This window comes from Rhododendron vialii, chromosome 11a (assembly GCF_030253575.1).
Source record: "Rhododendron vialii isolate Sample 1 chromosome 11a, ASM3025357v1".
Taxonomy (NCBI): Eukaryota; Viridiplantae; Streptophyta; class Magnoliopsida; order Ericales; family Ericaceae; genus Rhododendron; species Rhododendron vialii.
In genome coordinates, this window is record NC_080567.1 from 715,001 (window position 1) to 732,500 (window position 17,500).

Sequence of the window (17,500 nt, forward strand, 5' to 3'; positions counted from 1 at the left end):
AAAAACCCCATTGCTTCAGTTCGGACACATTGATGTTCCTTCCTGCCACAAGGGCAAAGGCTAATTTTACTACTATAGGGGGGGGTGGTGTCCCTCCCTTGGGGAAGCCGTGGCCACCCGACGCCGGGTGCCAAGGCACGTTGCTATCGAGACCACCCGGGCAATTCTTGGCCATTTGGCCTCGGTTACTCGAGAAAACACTACCCGTCGGTAATGCCCGGAAAAAAGACCGAAATGCCCCTGAATCGAAATGCTATTTTAAGCCGTCCCGAAAGGCAAAGCACGGCTCTATCGGGCAGAGCAGGACTCTATCGGGCAGTTGCTGGCCGTTTGGCCTCGGATACCCCTCGAATCACATCCCGTCGGTAATGCTCGGAAGAAAAGGCCGAAATTCTCATGAAACGGCATGCTCTTTTAGCCGAGACGCGACTCTATCGAGCAAAAACTAGATTTCCTCTGCCTCGTTGCCTCGCTTACTCAAGAGAACCCGATCCGTCAGTTATGCTCGGAAAGAGCACCGAAAGGCCCTTGAAACGGCATGCTAATATAACCGGGTTCGGCAAAGGCGAAACTAGATTTTCTTTGCCGTTTGGGCTAGGCTGTACCAGTCATTATCGTCCACCGCCTAGCCGTCCAAGTGTTTCCAAGTGTCCAAGTTCCAAAGTGCCTAAGTGCCGTGCCGTGCCGCGCGCGCGCGCGCGTGGGTCTTTGATATATAGCATGTTTAGAATTTTTTTTCTAAATATTCTTATATCAAAGACCCACGCGCGCGCGCGCGGCACGGCACGGCACTTAGGCACTTTGGAACTTGGACACTTGGGAAACACTTGGGAAACACTTGGGCAAACACTTGGGCGTATGCCAAGACGACGGTCTAGACAAGGCATCGGGAATCGCACATGAATGTAGGCAACAACAGTTGACAGTTCTAGCCAAGGCATGGCAAGTTGGCTCACCGGGTAACGGCTAAAAAGTTGCTGGGTAACGGCAACCAAGCTGTCGGGTAATGCTGGGTATCGGCTAAAATGTTGCTGGGTAACGGCAACCAAGCTGTCGGGTAATGCTGGCTATCGGCTAAAATGTTGCTGGGTAACGGCAACCAAGCTGTCGGGTAATGCTGGGTATCGGCTAAAAAGTTGCTGGGTATTGGCTAAAATGTTGCTGGGTAACGGCAACCAAGCTGTCGGGTAATGCTGGGTATCGGCTAAAAAGTTGCTGGGTATCGGCTAAAATGTTGCTGGGTAACGGCAACCAAGCTGTCGGGTAATGCTGGCTATCGGGTAAAAAGTTGTTGGGTGATGGCAACCAAGCTGTCGGGTAATGCTGGGTATCGGCAACAACAACCAAGATGACGGGTAACGCTGGGTAATGGCTAAGAAGTTGCTAGGCAACGGCAAGCAAGTTGCTGGGTAACGGCTAAAAAGTTGCTGGTTAACGGCTAAGAATTTGCTGGGTACCGGCTAAAAAGTAGCTTGTCGCCGGGCAAATCAATGCAAGCACCAATATGTTCTTGTCGAAACGCCCCAAAAACTCTTGTTTAGTCGCCATCTTTTGGGACTTTCGCAATGTTAGTTTAAAATCTTTTTTAATTTTTATTTTTAGATGTTTTTAAGTCTTAATTTAAACATTTTCTATTATAGATGCCTTATTTTTCAACCCAATATATTTACCTAATTATTGTGTAGCTTGTTTATAATTTTTTGTGATTTTTTCTTACTTTTTTTGTATTTTTTTGTATTTTTTATGATTTTTATCTATTTATTTTTTGTTTAATTAATATAAAATTATCCTTTTGGCAAAAAATTCTGAATTTTTTGGAGGAGTTGCTTCATATTTTTGTGAAGATGTCCCAATTCAAAGTTTATGAAAAAAAGTTGCGATGCTCAAAAAAACCCCTATTGCTTCAGTTCGGACACATTGATGTTCCTTCCTGCCACAAGAGCAAAGGCTAATTTTACTACTATAGGGGGGGGGGTGGTGTCCCTCCCTTGGGGAAGCCGAGGCCACCCGACGCCGGGTGCCAAGGCACGTTGCTATCGAGACCACCCGGGCAAATCTTGGCCATTTGGCCTCGGTTACTCGAGAAAACACTACCCGTCGGTAATGCACGGAAAAAAGACCGAAATGCCCCTAAATCGAAATGCTATATTAAGTCGTCCCGCAAGGCAATGCACAGCTCTATCGAGCAGAGCAGGACTCTATCGGGCAATTCTTGGCCATTTGGCCTTGGTTACCCCTGGAAGCACTACCCGTGGGTAATGCTCGGAAAAAAGACCGAAATACCCCGGAGGCGAAATGTTATTTTTACCCGTCCCGTGGGGCAAAGCATGACTCTATCGGGCAAAGAAAAACTATGTCGGGCAAATGTTGGCGGTTTGGCCACAGAAACCCGTAAAGAGATGACCCGTTGGAAACGCTAGAAAAAAATGCCCGGGTAAAGGCAAGGCCTAGCCAAGGAATGGCAGAGCAAACAATGACACTATCGGGCAGAAACTAGAACTCCATGGCCGTTTGGTCTCAAAATGCTCGTGCTTTCGAGTCCCGTTGGGAATGCTTGCAGACTCACATCCTCCATGATGCATTGGTGTTCCGATGGGGGATGCCTCCTTGCTGAGAGGTAAGCTTGCTACCTTGGTGGTGAGCGCCGGCTAACGGATACCTGTTGGCTATGGCACAGTCCCGATGATGCATTGGTGTCCCCGCACGGAAAAGCGTAACTGGCTAATGGTCTTTCATTCCTAATGCCACGTTGCGTAGCCCAGGGGTTGCCTCCTTGTTGAGGGAGAAGCTTGTCGCTTAGGCGGCGAGCGCTGGTTGATGGTTCTCCATTGGCTATGGCACTGTCCCTTGGGTAATTTTCCTCCATGATGCATTGGTGTCCCTTTCGGGGGATGCCTCCTTGCTGAGAGGTAAGCTCGACGCCTTGGCGGTGAGCGCCGGCTGATGGATATCCGTTGGCTATGGCACATTCCCGATGACGCATTGGTGTCCCCGCACGGAAAAGCGAAACTGGCTAATGGTCTTTCATTCCTAATGCCACGTTGCGTAGCCCAGGGGTTGCCTCCATGTCGAGGGAGAAGCTTGTCGCTTAGGCGGCGAGCGCCGGTTGATGGTTCTCCATTGGCTATGGCACTGTCCCTTGGGTAATTTTCCTCCATGATGCATTGGTGTCCCTTTCGGGGGATGCCTCCTTGCTGAGAGGTAAGCTCGTCGCCTTGGCGGTGAGCGCCGGCTGATGGATATCCGTTGGCTATGGCCCAGTCCCGATGACGCATTGGTGTCCCCGCACGGAAAAGCGAAACTGGCTAATGGTCTTTGATTCCTAATGCCACGTTGCGTAGCCCAGGGGTTGCCTCCTTGTCGAGGGAGAAGCTTGTCGCTTAGGCGGCGAGCGCCGGTTGATGGTTCTCCATTGGCTATGGCACTGTCCCTTGGGTAATTTTCCTCCATGATGCATTGGTGTCCCTTTCGGGGGATGCCTCCTTGCTGAGAGGTAAGCTTGCCGCCTTGGCGGTGAGCGCTGGCTGATGGATATCCGTTGGCTATGGCACAATCCCGATGATGCATTGGTGTCCCCGCACGGAAAAGCGAAACTGGCTAATGGTCTTTGATTCCTAATGCCACGTTGCGTAGCCCAGGGGTTGCCTCCTTGTCGAGGGAGAAGCTTGTCGCTTAGGCGGCGAGCGCCGGTTGATGGTTCTCCATTGGCTATGGAACTGTCCCTTGGGTAATTTTCCTCCATGATGCATTGGTGTCCCTTTCGGGGGATGCCTCCTTGCTGAGAGGTAAGCTTGTCGCCTTGGCGGTGAGCGCCGGCTGATGGATATCCGTTGGCTATGGCACAATCCCGATGATGCATTGGTGTCCCCGTACGGAAAAGCGAAACTGGCTAATGGTCTTTCATTCCTAATGCCACGTTGCGTAGCCCAGGGGTTGCCTCCTTGTTGAGGGAGAAGCTTGTCGCTTAGGCGGCGAGCGCCGGTTGATGGTTCTCCATTGGCTATGGCACTGTCCCTTGGGTAATTTTCCTCCATGATGCATTGGTGTCCCTTTCGGGGAATGCCTCCTTGCTGAGAGGTAAGCTCGTCGCCTTGGCGGTGAGCGCCGGCTGATGGATATCCGTTGGCTATGGCACAGTCCCGATGACGCATTGGTGTCCCCGTACGGAAAAGCGAAACTGGCTAATGGTCTTTGATTCCTAATGCCACGTTGCGTAGCCCAGGGGTTGCCTCCTTGTTGAGGGAGAAGCTTGTCGCTTAGGCGGCGAGCGCCGGTTGATGGTTCTCCATTGGCTATGGCACTGTCCCTTGGGTAATTTTCCTCCATGATGCATTGGTGTCCCTTTCGGGGGATGCCTCCTTGCTGAGAGGTAAGCTCGTCGCCTTGGCGGTGAGCGCCGGCTGATGGATATCCGTTGGCTATGGCCCATTCCCGATGACGCATTGGTGTCCCCGCACGGAAAAGCGAAACTGGCTAATGGTCTTTGATTCCTAATGCCACGTTGCGTAGCCCAGGGGTTGCCTCCTTGTCGAGGGAGAAGCTTGTCGCTTAGGCGGCGAGCGCCGGTTGATGGTTCTCCATTGGCTATGGCACTGTCCCTTTGGTAATTTTCCTCCATGATGCATTGGTGTCCCTTTCGGGGGATGCCTCCTTGCTGAGAGGTAAGCTTGTCGCCTTGGCGGTGAGCGCCGGCTGATGGATATCCATTTGCTATGGCACAAACCCGATGGATCTCGTCCATTGGCAACGGCCCTGTCCCTTCGAAAAAACTATCTTAATGATGCATTGGTGTTGAAACCCTTAGGGGCAGGGACACCGTTGCGGAGAGGTAAGTTTGTAGATGCTTTTATGTGAAGCCAAAATGTTTTCTAAATTCATTGTTCATCAAAAAATCAAAAAATGAATTCGCAAAAATCTTCCTTGATGACGCATTGGCGTGTCCTTCGGTGATTGCCTATATGCTGAGGGGTAAGCAAAGTTATGTTTTAAAAATTCTTCCTCGACGATGCATTGGTGTTCATTTAGGGAATGCCTTCTTGCTGAGGGGTAAGCATGTCGTTTAGGCGTCATGCTGTGGCCGGTGGTCCTACATTGGCTATGGCAATGTCCCGTCGGAAAGCTTCCTTGATGATGCATTGGTGTTGTAACCCTTCGGGGAAGCCCCACCCTTGCGGAGAGGTAAGCTCGTTGCTGCTCGAAAATTCTTCCTCGATGACGCATTGGTGTTCCCTTTGGGGGATGCCTTCTTGTTGAGAGGTAAGCCGGTCGTCTATTTCAATGAGATGGGTGGCGAGCGCCGGCCGATTGATCTTTTCAATTGGCTACGGCAATGTACCTTCGGTAATCTTCCTCCATGATGCATTGGTGTCCCTTTCGGGGGATGCCTCCTTGCTGAGAGGTAAGCTTGTCGCCTTGGCGGTGAGCGCCGGCTGATGGATATCCGTTGGCTATGGCACAATCCCGATGACGCATTGGTGTCCCCGTACGGAAAAGCGAAACTGGCTAATGGTCTTTGATTCCTAATGCCACGTTGCGTAGCCCAGGGGTTGCCTCCTTGTTGAGGGAGAAGCTTGTCGCTTAGGCGGCGAGCGCCGGTTGATGGTTCTCCATTGGCTATGGCACTGTCCCTTGTGTAATTTTCCTCCATGATGCATTGGTGTCCCTTTCGGGGGATGCCTCCTTGTTGAGAGGTAAGCTCGTCGCCTCGGCGGTGAGCGCCGGCTGATGGATATCCGTTGGCTATGGCACATTCCCGATGACGCATTGGTGTCCCCGCACGGAAAAGCGAAACTGGCTAATGGTCTTTGATTCCTAATGCCACGTTGCGTAGCCCAGGGGTTGCCTCCTTGTTGAGGGAGAAGCTTGTCGCTTAGGCGCCGAGCGCCGGTTGATGGTTCTCCATTGGCTATGGCACTGTCCCTTTGGTAATATTCCTCCATGATGCATTGTTGTCCCTTTTGGGGGATGCCTCCTTGCTGAGAGGTAAGCTCGTCGCCTTGGCGGTGAGCGCCGGCTGATGGATATCCATTTGCTATGGCACAAGCCCGATGGATCTCGTCCATTGGCAACGGCCCTGTCCCTTCGAAAAAACTATCTTAATGATGCATTGGTGTTGAAACCCTTAGGGGCGGGGACACCGTTGCGGAGAGGTAAGTTTGTAGATGCTTTTATGTGAAGCCAAAATGTTTTCTAAATTCATCGTTCATCAAAAAATCAAAAAATGAATTTGCAAAAATCTTCCTTGATGACGCATTTGCGTGTCCTTCGGTGATTGCCTATATGCTGAGGGGTAAGCAAAGTTATGTTTTAAAAATTCTTCCTCGACGATGCATTGGTGTTCATTTAGGGAATGCCTTCTTGCTGAGGGGTAAGCATGTCGTTTAGGCGTCATGCGCTGGCCGGTGGTCCTACATTGCCTATGGCAATGTCCCGTCGGAAAGCTTCCTTGATGATGCATTGGTGTTGTAACCCTTCGGGGAAGCCCCACCCTTGCGGAGAGGTAAGCTCGTTGCTGCTCGAAAATTCTTCCTCGATGACGCATTGGTGTTCCCTTTGGGGGATGCCTTCTTGTTGAGAGGTAAGCTCGTCGTCTATTTCAATGAGATGGGTGGCGAGCGCCGGCCGATTGATCTTTTCAATTGGCTACGGCAATGTCCCTTCGGTAATCTTCCTCCATGATGCATTGGTGTCCCTTTCGGGGGATGCCTCCTTGCTGAGAGGTAAGCTTGTCGCCTTGGCGGTGAGCGCCGGCTGATGGATATCCGTTGGCTATGGCACAATCCCGATGACGCATTGGTGTCCCCGTACGGAAAAGCGAAACTGGCTAATGGTCTTTGATACCTAATGCCACGTTGCGTAGCCCAGGGGTTGCCTACTTGTTGAGGGAGAAGCTTGTCGCTTAGGCGGCGAGCGCCGGTTGATGGTTCTCCATTGGCTATGGCACTGGCCCTTGGGTAATTTTCCTCCATGATGCATTGGTGTCCCTTTCGGAGGATGCCTCCTTGCTGAGAGGTAAGCTCGTCGCCTTGGCGAGGAGCGCCGGCTGATGGATATCCTTCGGCTATGGCACAGTCCCGATGGTGCATTGGTGTCCCCGCACGGAAATGCGAAATTGGCTAATGGTCTTTGATTCCTAATGCCACGTTGCGTAGCCCAGGTGTTGCCTCCTTGTTGAGGGAGAAGCTTGTTGCTTCGGCGGTGAGCGCCGGTTGATGGTTCTTCATTGGCTATGGCACCGTCCCTTTGGTAAAGTTCCTCGATGATGAATTGGTGTGAATCCCTTGGGGGCAGTCCCACCCTTGCGCAAGGGTAAGCTCGTTGCGTTTGTATAAATTCTTGCCTAATGTTGTGTCCCTTGTGAATTCATGCTAAACGGTGCTTGGCTTGCTACTCTTGGCTCTTTGCTTTTCGTAGGGCAAGTTTGTCCTTTGAGGTGCAATTGGTCGGAGTAGTGGGTGCATAGTGTACGTAATGGCGTGTGGGTTGTAGTTGATTTTGTCGGGATTGGATATTTCTTTGCTTGTGCGGTGAAGTCCATCTCGTACAGTGCTCTTCAATAATATATTCATGAGAAGCAAATGCTCCTTGTGAAATCATGGGTTCCTGTGTCACATACCCAATGCGATGGAATTCGATCGTAAAAGTCCCTCTTCTCTCTTTGCACCACCTTTGGTGGAGGTGAGCCTCAAAGTGCTGCTCGTGTTTCATGCAAATTGCGCATTCATTGTGCGGTCATCATGGCCAATAGTTGCGACTCGTATTCTCGGATGCTGAAACTTATGTGGGTATACATCTTGCGATTGTTATTTACCCAAAAAGCGTTCGTCGCTTGTTGCGGATGATTGCTGTGCTCGCCCTTGCCTCTTTGGTTTGTTCAATGGGCATGGGAGGTGCCAGCGTCGCAAAAGGAATGCTACCTGGTTGATCCTGCCAGTAGTCATATGCTTGTCTCAAAGATTAAGCCATGCATGTGTAAGTATGAACTAATTCAGACTGTGAAACTGCGAATGGCTCATTAAATCAGTTATAGTTTGTTTGATGGTATCTTCTACTCGGATAACCGTAGTAATTCTAGAGCTAATACGTGCAACAAACCCCGACTTCTGGAAGGGATGCATTTATTAGATAAAAGGTCAACGCGGGCTTTGCCCGTTGCTCTGATGATTCATGATAACTCGACGGATCGCACGGCCTTCGTGCCGGCGACGCATCATTCAAATTTCTGCCCTATCAACTTTCGATGGTAGGATAGTGGCCTACTGTTAGCACCTTGATTTCCAAGGCTTGCTAAGCTTGGCTAGTGGTGGAACCTTGCACCCTAGCCAACCGGTGGAAACTAAGGCATGAGGCAGGCATGTCCTTTCAAGGTGACCCGATGGTGTCGGTTGGTGTCGGCACTAGTCCGTTAGGCAAGTGGCAGCTGGGATGCAAGTGATAGCCCGATGATCATTGGGGCATGGATGCTAAACGGGAAGCTAGCTTGTGGGACAATGCAATCAGAAAACGGCTAAGTATTTGGAACTGGGTTGGATCACGAAATTGGCCAGGCAGACTTGAGTTGGCTCGGGCAAAACGGTTATTGACGGTTACTACATTCTGCACATGTTGCTGGCAGGCAGGGACAGGTGTCCCCAGCAGAATCGGGCAGTTAGTAGCAGTTATTGCCAGGCAGTTTTATTTTCCTATGTGCTGGCAGCTTGTGGCTGTGCCAGCACAACCCTAGGGCAGTTGGGGGTGTCAACTGCAGATCATGGGGCCACCCCATGATCCCATTTCACTTAGTGGCCACGTTTTATTGATTGTAGCCTTATAAAGGCACTGCATTTTCGAGTCTAAGGCAGGGGGATGTTCTGTCTAGTACTCTAAGTGTTTTCCTTGTATTGTCGGTGCAATAAAAGGTTGGGAACGGGTTCCTGTAAACGGTGTGCGTGCTAGACTTCATTCAAACTCGTGTGTGTGTGTTTTACTGTGGGCTGAGACCAAGTCTTGCTGGGAAACTTGGTGCCATCACGGGCAGAATCTTTAGGCGAAATTCAGCCCCGTGACAGTTGGTATCAGAGCTCCGGTTGGAGTTATGGCTGCGAATGCGGCTCTGGATGCAGTTCGGGAACGTGTTAAACAGTTGGAAGATCTCGTGGGTATTGATGATTCTGATGAGGGCGTTACCTTGGTTGATCGATTGGAAGTTGTGTTGGCTTCGGTTCAATCTCAGAAAACCGAACACGAAGCACACGTTGCTCAGACGGAAACCAGGTTTACAGAAGTGTTGAATGATATGACCAAACTCTCAGATGTCATGAAGGAAAGAGTTTCCAACTTGGAGTCGGAATTGCTGGTGGTAAAGAGGGCCTTTCTTGGCCGCCCCGAAAGTTTCGATGCTCGTATTAGCATGAAAGTTCCTGAACCAAAGGCTTTCGGTGGTGCCCGAAATGCCAAAGAGTTAGAGAACTTCCTCTGGGATATGGAGCAGTACTTCTCTGCTGCTCGTGTTCCAGTGGGAGATCGGGTGACGATAACTACTATGTATCTCGCTGGAGACGCTAAGCTCTGGTGGAGAACTCGATCTGAGGATGATGTCCGTCCAAAGATTGAGACGTGGGAGTCCCTAAAGAAGGAATTGAAGGATCAGTTCCTGCCTTGCAATTCTTCATGGCTTGCAAGGGAGTCGCTGAAACGATTGAAGCACACTGGTACGGTGCGAGATTATGTGAAGGAATTCAGTTCGTTGATGCTTGACATCAAGAACATGCCGGAAGAGGACAAGCTGTTCAACTTTATGTCGGGTCTGCAGAGTTGGGCTCAGTTGGAGCTTCGAAGGTTGGGAATCAAAGACTTGCCGATGGCTGTTGCTGCTGCCGACGGCTTGGCCGACTTCAAACTGATGGGTAAATCCAATGCTTCTGAATCTAGCGGTTCGAAATCGAAAACTAAGAACAAGAAGGATGGTGAAAAGAAGGCTGGTTCAAAGAAATGGGAGAAGCCCCAGAAGTCGAAGCCGACGGGTGACAATAAATCGCAGGACAAGGGGAATTCCAATTCTGGTTGCTTTATTTGTAGCGGGCCACATCGGGCAAAGGATTGCCCAAAACGTGAGAAGCTGAATGCTATTTGCGTTGATGAAGCCAAGGGGGCAGATTCTGACTCGGATGGTCATGTTCGAGTCAACCCGTTGCAGTTACTGAATGTTATTCATGCAGACAAGGCCCCGGCCTCGCAGAGATCAGGTTTGATGTACGTTAAAGTGTCGCTTTGTAATACTGATGTGTTGGCAATGGTCGATACAGGAGCCACACACAATTTCGTTTCAGAACAGTTGGTAAATTCGCTCGGCCTTAAAGTTGTCAAGAGTTCCAGTCGGATTAAGACGGTCAATTCCACTGCACAAACTGTGCACGGATCAACCAGTGATGTTCAAATGAAGGTTGGTGACTGGAACGGGCGGGTGGACTTGATGGTGGTCCCACTTGATGACTTTGAACTTATTCTTGGGAATGATTTCTTTGTGGCTGCTAAAGTGGCTTTGATGCCACATCTCGGTGGGATATTTATTGCTGATGAGAAACAACCTTGCTTTGTGCCCCGGTGTTCCAAGGCAGAAAAGGCCAAGCGGGCAAGAGAAGATACGGGTGGTTGGCTGTCGGCAATACAAGTACAGAATGGGCTGAGGAAGGGTGAAATGACTTACCTTGCAGCACTGGTTGAGATTAAACCAGACGTGAAGGTTGAAGTCCCGGACGAGGTGGCAATCTTGCTAAAGGGTTTTGCTGATGTGATGCCTCCAGAATTGCCTAAGTCTCTCCCTCCTCGGCGGGCTACGGATCATAAGATTGAGTTACTTCCAGGCGCTAAGCCTCCGGCTAAGGCCCCTTATCGGATGTCTCCGTTAGAGCTTGCGGAATTGAGAAAGCAGTTAACGGAACTGCTTGATGCTGGCTTGGTTCAACCCTCAAAGGCTCCTTACGGTGCCCCGGTTCTGTTCCAAAAGAAGCAGGATGGTTCATTGCGGATGTGTGTTGACTATCGGGCACTAAACAAGGTTACAGTGAAGAACAAGTATCCAGTCCCGTTGGTGACCGATCTCTTTGATCGGCTATGCAAAGCCTCCTATTTCACGAAGTTGGATCTCAGATCGGGCTATTGGCAAGTCCGTGTGGCAGAAGGGGATGAGGCAAAGACCACATGCGTAACTCGGTATGGTTCTTTTGAATTTTTAGTTATGCCATTTGGTCTTACGAATGCTCCTGCGACGTTTTGTAACTTGATGAACGATGTTTTCTATGATTGTGTCGATGATTTTGTAGTTGTGTACTTAGATGACATTGTTATCTATAGTGAGTCCTTGGAGGACCATTTGTCCCATCTTAGTGACGTGCTGTCCAGGCTTAGGAAGCACGAATTGTATGTAAAAATGGAGAAGTGTGAGTTCGCCCAACAGGAAATCAAATTCCTCGGGCATGTAATTAGCAAAGGCCATGTAAAAATGGATAGACGGAAGGTTCAGGCCATTTTGGACTGGCCGCCGCCTACCAAAGTGTCGGAATTACGATCTTTTCTTGGATTAGCTAACTATTACAGGAAGTTCATCCACAACTATTCAAAGATGGCGGCCCCTTTGACAGAGTTGTTGAAGAAAGATCAGACTTGGCAGTGGGAAGCTGGCTGCCAAGAGGCCTTTGAAAAGCTCAAGGTTGCTGTGGCAAGCGAGCCGGTGCTGCGGCTGCCCGACTTTGAGTTGCCTTTCGAAGTGCACACGGATGCCTCAGACAAAGCAATTGGCGGGGTACTCGTGCAAGAGGGCCATCCTGTTGCCTTTGAAAGCCGGAAGCTTAATGATGCAGAGAAGAGATATTCCGCTCATGAGAAGGAAATGACGGCTGTGGTACATTGCCTTCAAACCTGGCGAGTTTACTTGCTGGGTACGAAATTCTTGGTATTGACGGACAATGTGGCGAATACTTTCTTCAAAGTGCAGAAGAAATTATCGCCAAGGCAGGCTCGCTGGCAAGAATACCTTGAAGAGTATGATTTTGAGTGGAAGCACAAACCTGGTCGGCATAACCAGGTTGCCGATGCTTTAAGCCGCAAGGAAGTGCTGGGGTACATTGCTGCTATCTCTCAAGTTGCATCAGGCTTTGTGGACAGGATCCGGGTAAATGCTGGAAATGATTCTGAGTATCAAAAGCTGGCACAACAGGTCAAAGACGGGACTGTTCGCAGGTATTGGTTGGAAGACAATCTGCTCCATGCCAAAGGAGACAGATTATATGTCCCTGTTCTTGGGGGCTTGAGGCAAGAGTTGCTTAGAGAAACCCACGATCCACAGTGGGCTGGCCATCCGGGAAGGCAGCGCATGTTGGCTTTGTTGTCGCGCTCTTATTATTGGCCAAAGATGGAGGACGACGTGGAAGCCTATGTCAAAACCTGTTTGGTTTGCCAACAGGATAAGACGGAGCGAAGGAAAGAGGCAGGCTTGTTGCAGCCCTTATCCATTCCAGAGAAGCCTTGGGTTTGTATCTCTATGGACTTCATTTCTGGGTTGCCGAAAGTTGATGGTATGCGTTCAATTATGGTTGTTGTTGATCGTTTCTCTAAGTATGCTGTTTTTATCCCTGCGCCACATAAATGTCCCGCTGATGTTGCTGCTGACTTGTTTTATAAGTATGTGGTGAAATACTTCGGGTTGCCCGAAGATATTGTCAGTGATAGGGATACTCGATTCACGGGTCGATTCTGGACAGTGTTGTTCAACTTGATGGGTTCTGAGTTGAAATTCTCCACAGCAAATCATCCGCAGACAGATGGCCAAACTGAAAGGATTAATTCGTTGTTGGAGGAATACTTGAGGCACTACGTCACAGCAAGTCAACAGAATTGGGTGGAGTTGCTGGACAGTGCACAGTTTTGTTACAACCTGCACAGATCGTCATCGACGGGTGTTAGTCCGTTTGAGTTGGCTTCGGGCCAACAGCCCCTTACTCCTCACGAGGTGGCTAGGACCAGCACAGGAGGTCGGTGTCCTGCTGCTTATAGATTTGCTCGTGCAAAGCAAGAGTTGCTTGAGGAAGCCCAAGACAGTTTGTCAAAGGCCGCGAAGCGAATGAAGAAGTATGCGGACAAAGGAAGGCGGCCACTGGAATTTCAGGTTGGGGATAAGGTTATGCTCAAACTTACTCCCCAAATCTGGAAGAAAATCAATAGCAAGAAGGTGCATCGCGGGTTGATTGCACGCTACGATGGTCCCTTTGAAGTTGTAAAGCGAGTGGGGAATGTTGCTTATCGTTTGAAATTGCCGGACAGGTTGAAAATTCATCCCACATTTCACGTCAGTTTTCTAAAGCCGTTCCATCCGGACTTGGTAAACGTGGGAAGAAAACAGGCTCAACGGGCTCCTCCAGTGATTCGGATGCAATTTGACAAGGGGGTGGACAAAATTCTGGATCATAAAACGGAAGGACAGAGCAAGAAAAATAGGAGAACCTCCTATTTGGTGAAGTGGAAGAGTAGGCCCGATTCGGAGGCTACGTGGGAGAAAGATGTGACTTTGTGGCAGTTCGAAAAGCAAGTTCAGGAATACCTACAAACCTTACCGACGAGGACGTCGGCCTCCTCTGGTGGGGGTGGTTTGTTAGCACCTTGATTTCCAAGGCTTGCTAAGCTTGGCTAGTGGTGGAACCTTGCACCCTAGCCAACCGGTGGAAACTAAGGCATGAGGCAGGCATGTCCTTTCAAGGTGACCCGATGGTGTCGGTTGGTGTCGGCACTAGTCCGTTAGGCAAGTGGCAGCTGGGATGCAAGTGATAGCCCGATGATCATTGGGGCATGGATGCTAAACGGGAAGCTAGCTTGTGGGACAATGCAATCAGAAAACGGCTAAGTATTTGGAACTGGGTTGGATCACGAAATTGGCCAGGCAGACTTGAGTTGGCTCGGGCAAAACGGTTATTGACGGTTACTACATTCTGCACATGTTGCTGGCAGGCAGGGACAGGTGTCCCCAGCAGAATCGGGCAGTTAGTAGCAGTTATTGCCAGGCAGTTTTATTTTCCTATGTGCTGGCAGCTTGTGGCTGTGCCAGCACAACCCTAGGGCAGTTGGGGGTGTCAACTGCAGATCATGGGGCCACCCCATGATCCCATTTCACTTAGTGGCCACGTTTTATTGATTGTAGCCTTATAAAGGCACTGCATTTTCGAGTCTAAGGCAGGGGGATGTTCTGTCTAGTACTCTAAGTGTTTTCCTTGTATTGTCGGTGCAATAAAAGGTTGGGAACGGGTTCCTGTAAACGGTGTGCGTGCTAGACTTCATTCAAACTCGTGTGTGTGTGTTTTACTGTGGGCTGAGACCAAGTCTTGCTGGGAAACTTGGTGCCATCACGGGCAGAATCTTTAGGCGAAATTCAGCCCCGTGACAGTTGGTATCAGAGCTCCGGTTGGAGTTATGGCTGCGAATGCGGCTCTGGATGCAGTTCGGGAACGTGTTAAACAGTTGGAAGATCTCGTGGGTATTGATGATTCTGATGAGGGCGTTACCTTGGTTGATCGATTGGAAGTTGTGTTGGCTTCGGTTCAATCTCAGAAAACCGAACACGAAGCACACGTTGCTCAGACGGAAACCAGGTTTACAGAAGTGTTGAATGATATGACCAAACTCTCAGATGTCATGAAGGAAAGAGTTTCCAACTTGGAGTCGGAATTGCTGGTGGTAAAGAGGGCCTTTCTTGGCCGCCCCGAAAGTTTCGATGCTCGTATTAGCATGAAAGTTCCTGAACCAAAGGCTTTCGGTGGTGCCCGAAATGCCAAAGAGTTAGAGAACTTCCTCTGGGATATGGAGCAGTACTTCTCTGCTGCTCGTGTTCCAGTGGGAGATCGGGTGACGATAACTACTATGTATCTCGCTGGAGACGCTAAGCTCTGGTGGAGAACTCGATCTGAGGATGATGTCCGTCCAAAGATTGAGACGTGGGAGTCCCTAAAGAAGGAATTGAAGGATCAGTTCCTGCCTTGCAATTCTTCATGGCTTGCAAGGGAGTCGCTGAAACGATTGAAGCACACTGGTACGGTGCGAGATTATGTGAAGGAATTCAGTTCGTTGATGCTTGACATCAAGAACATGCCGGAAGAGGACAAGCTGTTCAACTTTATGTCGGGTCTGCAGAGTTGGGCTCAGTTGGAGCTTCGAAGGTTGGGAATCAAAGACTTGCCGATGGCTGTTGCTGCTGCCGACGGCTTGGCCGACTTCAAACTGATGGGTAAATCCAATGCTTCTGAATCTAGCGGTTCGAAATCGAAAACTAAGAACAAGAAGGATGGTGAAAAGAAGGCTGGTTCAAAGAAATGGGAGAAGCCCCAGAAGTCGAAGCCGACGGGTGACAATAAATCGCAGGACAAGGGGAATTCCAATTCTGGTTGCTTTATTTGTAGCGGGCCACATCGGGCAAAGGATTGCCCAAAACGTGAGAAGCTGAATGCTATTTGCGTTGATGAAGCCAAGGGGGCAGATTCTGACTCGGATGGTCATGTTCGAGTCAACCCGTTGCAGTTACTGAATGTTATTCATGCAGACAAGGCCCCGGCCTCGCAGAGATCAGGTTTGATGTACGTTAAAGTGTCGCTTTGTAATACTGATGTGTTGGCAATGGTCGATACAGGAGCCACACACAATTTCGTTTCAGAACAGTTGGTAAATTCGCTCGGCCTTAAAGTTGTCAAGAGTTCCAGTCGGATTAAGACGGTCAATTCCACTGCACAAACTGTGCACGGATCAACCAGTGATGTTCAAATGAAGGTTGGTGACTGGAACGGGCGGGTGGACTTGATGGTGGTCCCACTTGATGACTTTGAACTTATTCTTGGGAATGATTTCTTTGTGGCTGCTAAAGTGGCTTTGATGCCACATCTCGGTGGGATATTTATTGCTGATGAGAAACAACCTTGCTTTGTGCCCCGGTGTTCCAAGGCAGAAAAGGCCAAGCGGGCAAGAGAAGATACGGGTGGTTGGCTGTCGGCAATACAAGTACAGAATGGGCTGAGGAAGGGTGAAATGACTTACCTTGCAGCACTGGTTGAGATTAAACCAGACGTGAAGGTTGAAGTCCCGGACGAGGTGGCAATCTTGCTAAAGGGTTTTGCTGATGTGATGCCTCCAGAATTGCCTAAGTCTCTCCCTCCTCGGCGGGCTACGGATCATAAGATTGAGTTACTTCCAGGCGCTAAGCCTCCGGCTAAGGCCCCTTATCGGATGTCTCCGTTAGAGCTTGCGGAATTGAGAAAGCAGTTAACGGAACTGCTTGATGCTGGCTTGGTTCAACCCTCAAAGGCTCCTTACGGTGCCCCGGTTCTGTTCCAAAAGAAGCAGGATGGTTCATTGCGGATGTGTGTTGACTATCGGGCACTAAACAAGGTTACAGTGAAGAACAAGTATCCAGTCCCGTTGGTGACCGATCTCTTTGATCGGCTATGCAAAGCCTCCTATTTCACGAAGTTGGATCTCAGATCGGGCTATTGGCAAGTCCGTGTGGCAGAAGGGGATGAGGCAAAGACCACATGCGTAACTCGGTATGGTTCTTTTGAATTTTTAGTTATGCCATTTGGTCTTACGAATGCTCCTGCGACGTTTTGTAACTTGATGAACGATGTTTTCTATGATTGTGTCGATGATTTTGTAGTTGTGTACTTAGATGACATTGTTATCTATAGTGAGTCCTTGGAGGACCATTTGTCCCATCTTAGTGACGTGCTGTCCAGGCTTAGGAAGCACGAATTGTATGTAAAAATGGAGAAGTGTGAGTTCGCCCAACAGGAAATCAAATTCCTCGGGCATGTAATTAGCAAAGGCCATGTAAAAATGGATAGACGGAAGGTTCAGGCCATTTTGGACTGGCCGCCGCCTACCAAAGTGTCGGAATTACGATCTTTTCTTGGATTAGCTAACTATTACAGGAAGTTCATCCACAACTATTCAAAGATGGCGGCCCCTTTGACAGAGTTGTTGAAGAAAGATCAGACTTGGCAGTGGGAAGCTGGCTGCCAAGAGGCCTTTGAAAAGCTCAAGGTTGCTGTGGCAAGCGAGCCGGTGCTGCGGCTGCCCGACTTTGAGTTGCCTTTCGAAGTGCACACGGATGCCTCAGACAAAGCAATTGGCGGGGTACTCGTGCAAGAGGGCCATCCTGTTGCCTTTGAAAGCCGGAAGCTTAATGATGCAGAGAAGAGATATTCCGCTCATGAGAAGGAAATGACGGCTGTGGTACATTGCCTTCAAACCTGGCGAGTTTACTTGCTGGGTACGAAATTCTTGGTATTGACGGACAATGTGGCGAATACTTTCTTCAAAGTGCAGAAGAAATTATCGCCAAGGCAGGCTCGCTGGCAAGAATACCTTGAAGAGTATGATTTTGAGTGGAAGCACAAACCTGGTCGGCATAACCAGGTTGCCGATGCTTTAAGCCGCAAGGAAGTGCTGGGGTACATTGCTGCTATCTCTCAAGTTGCATCAGGCTTTGTGG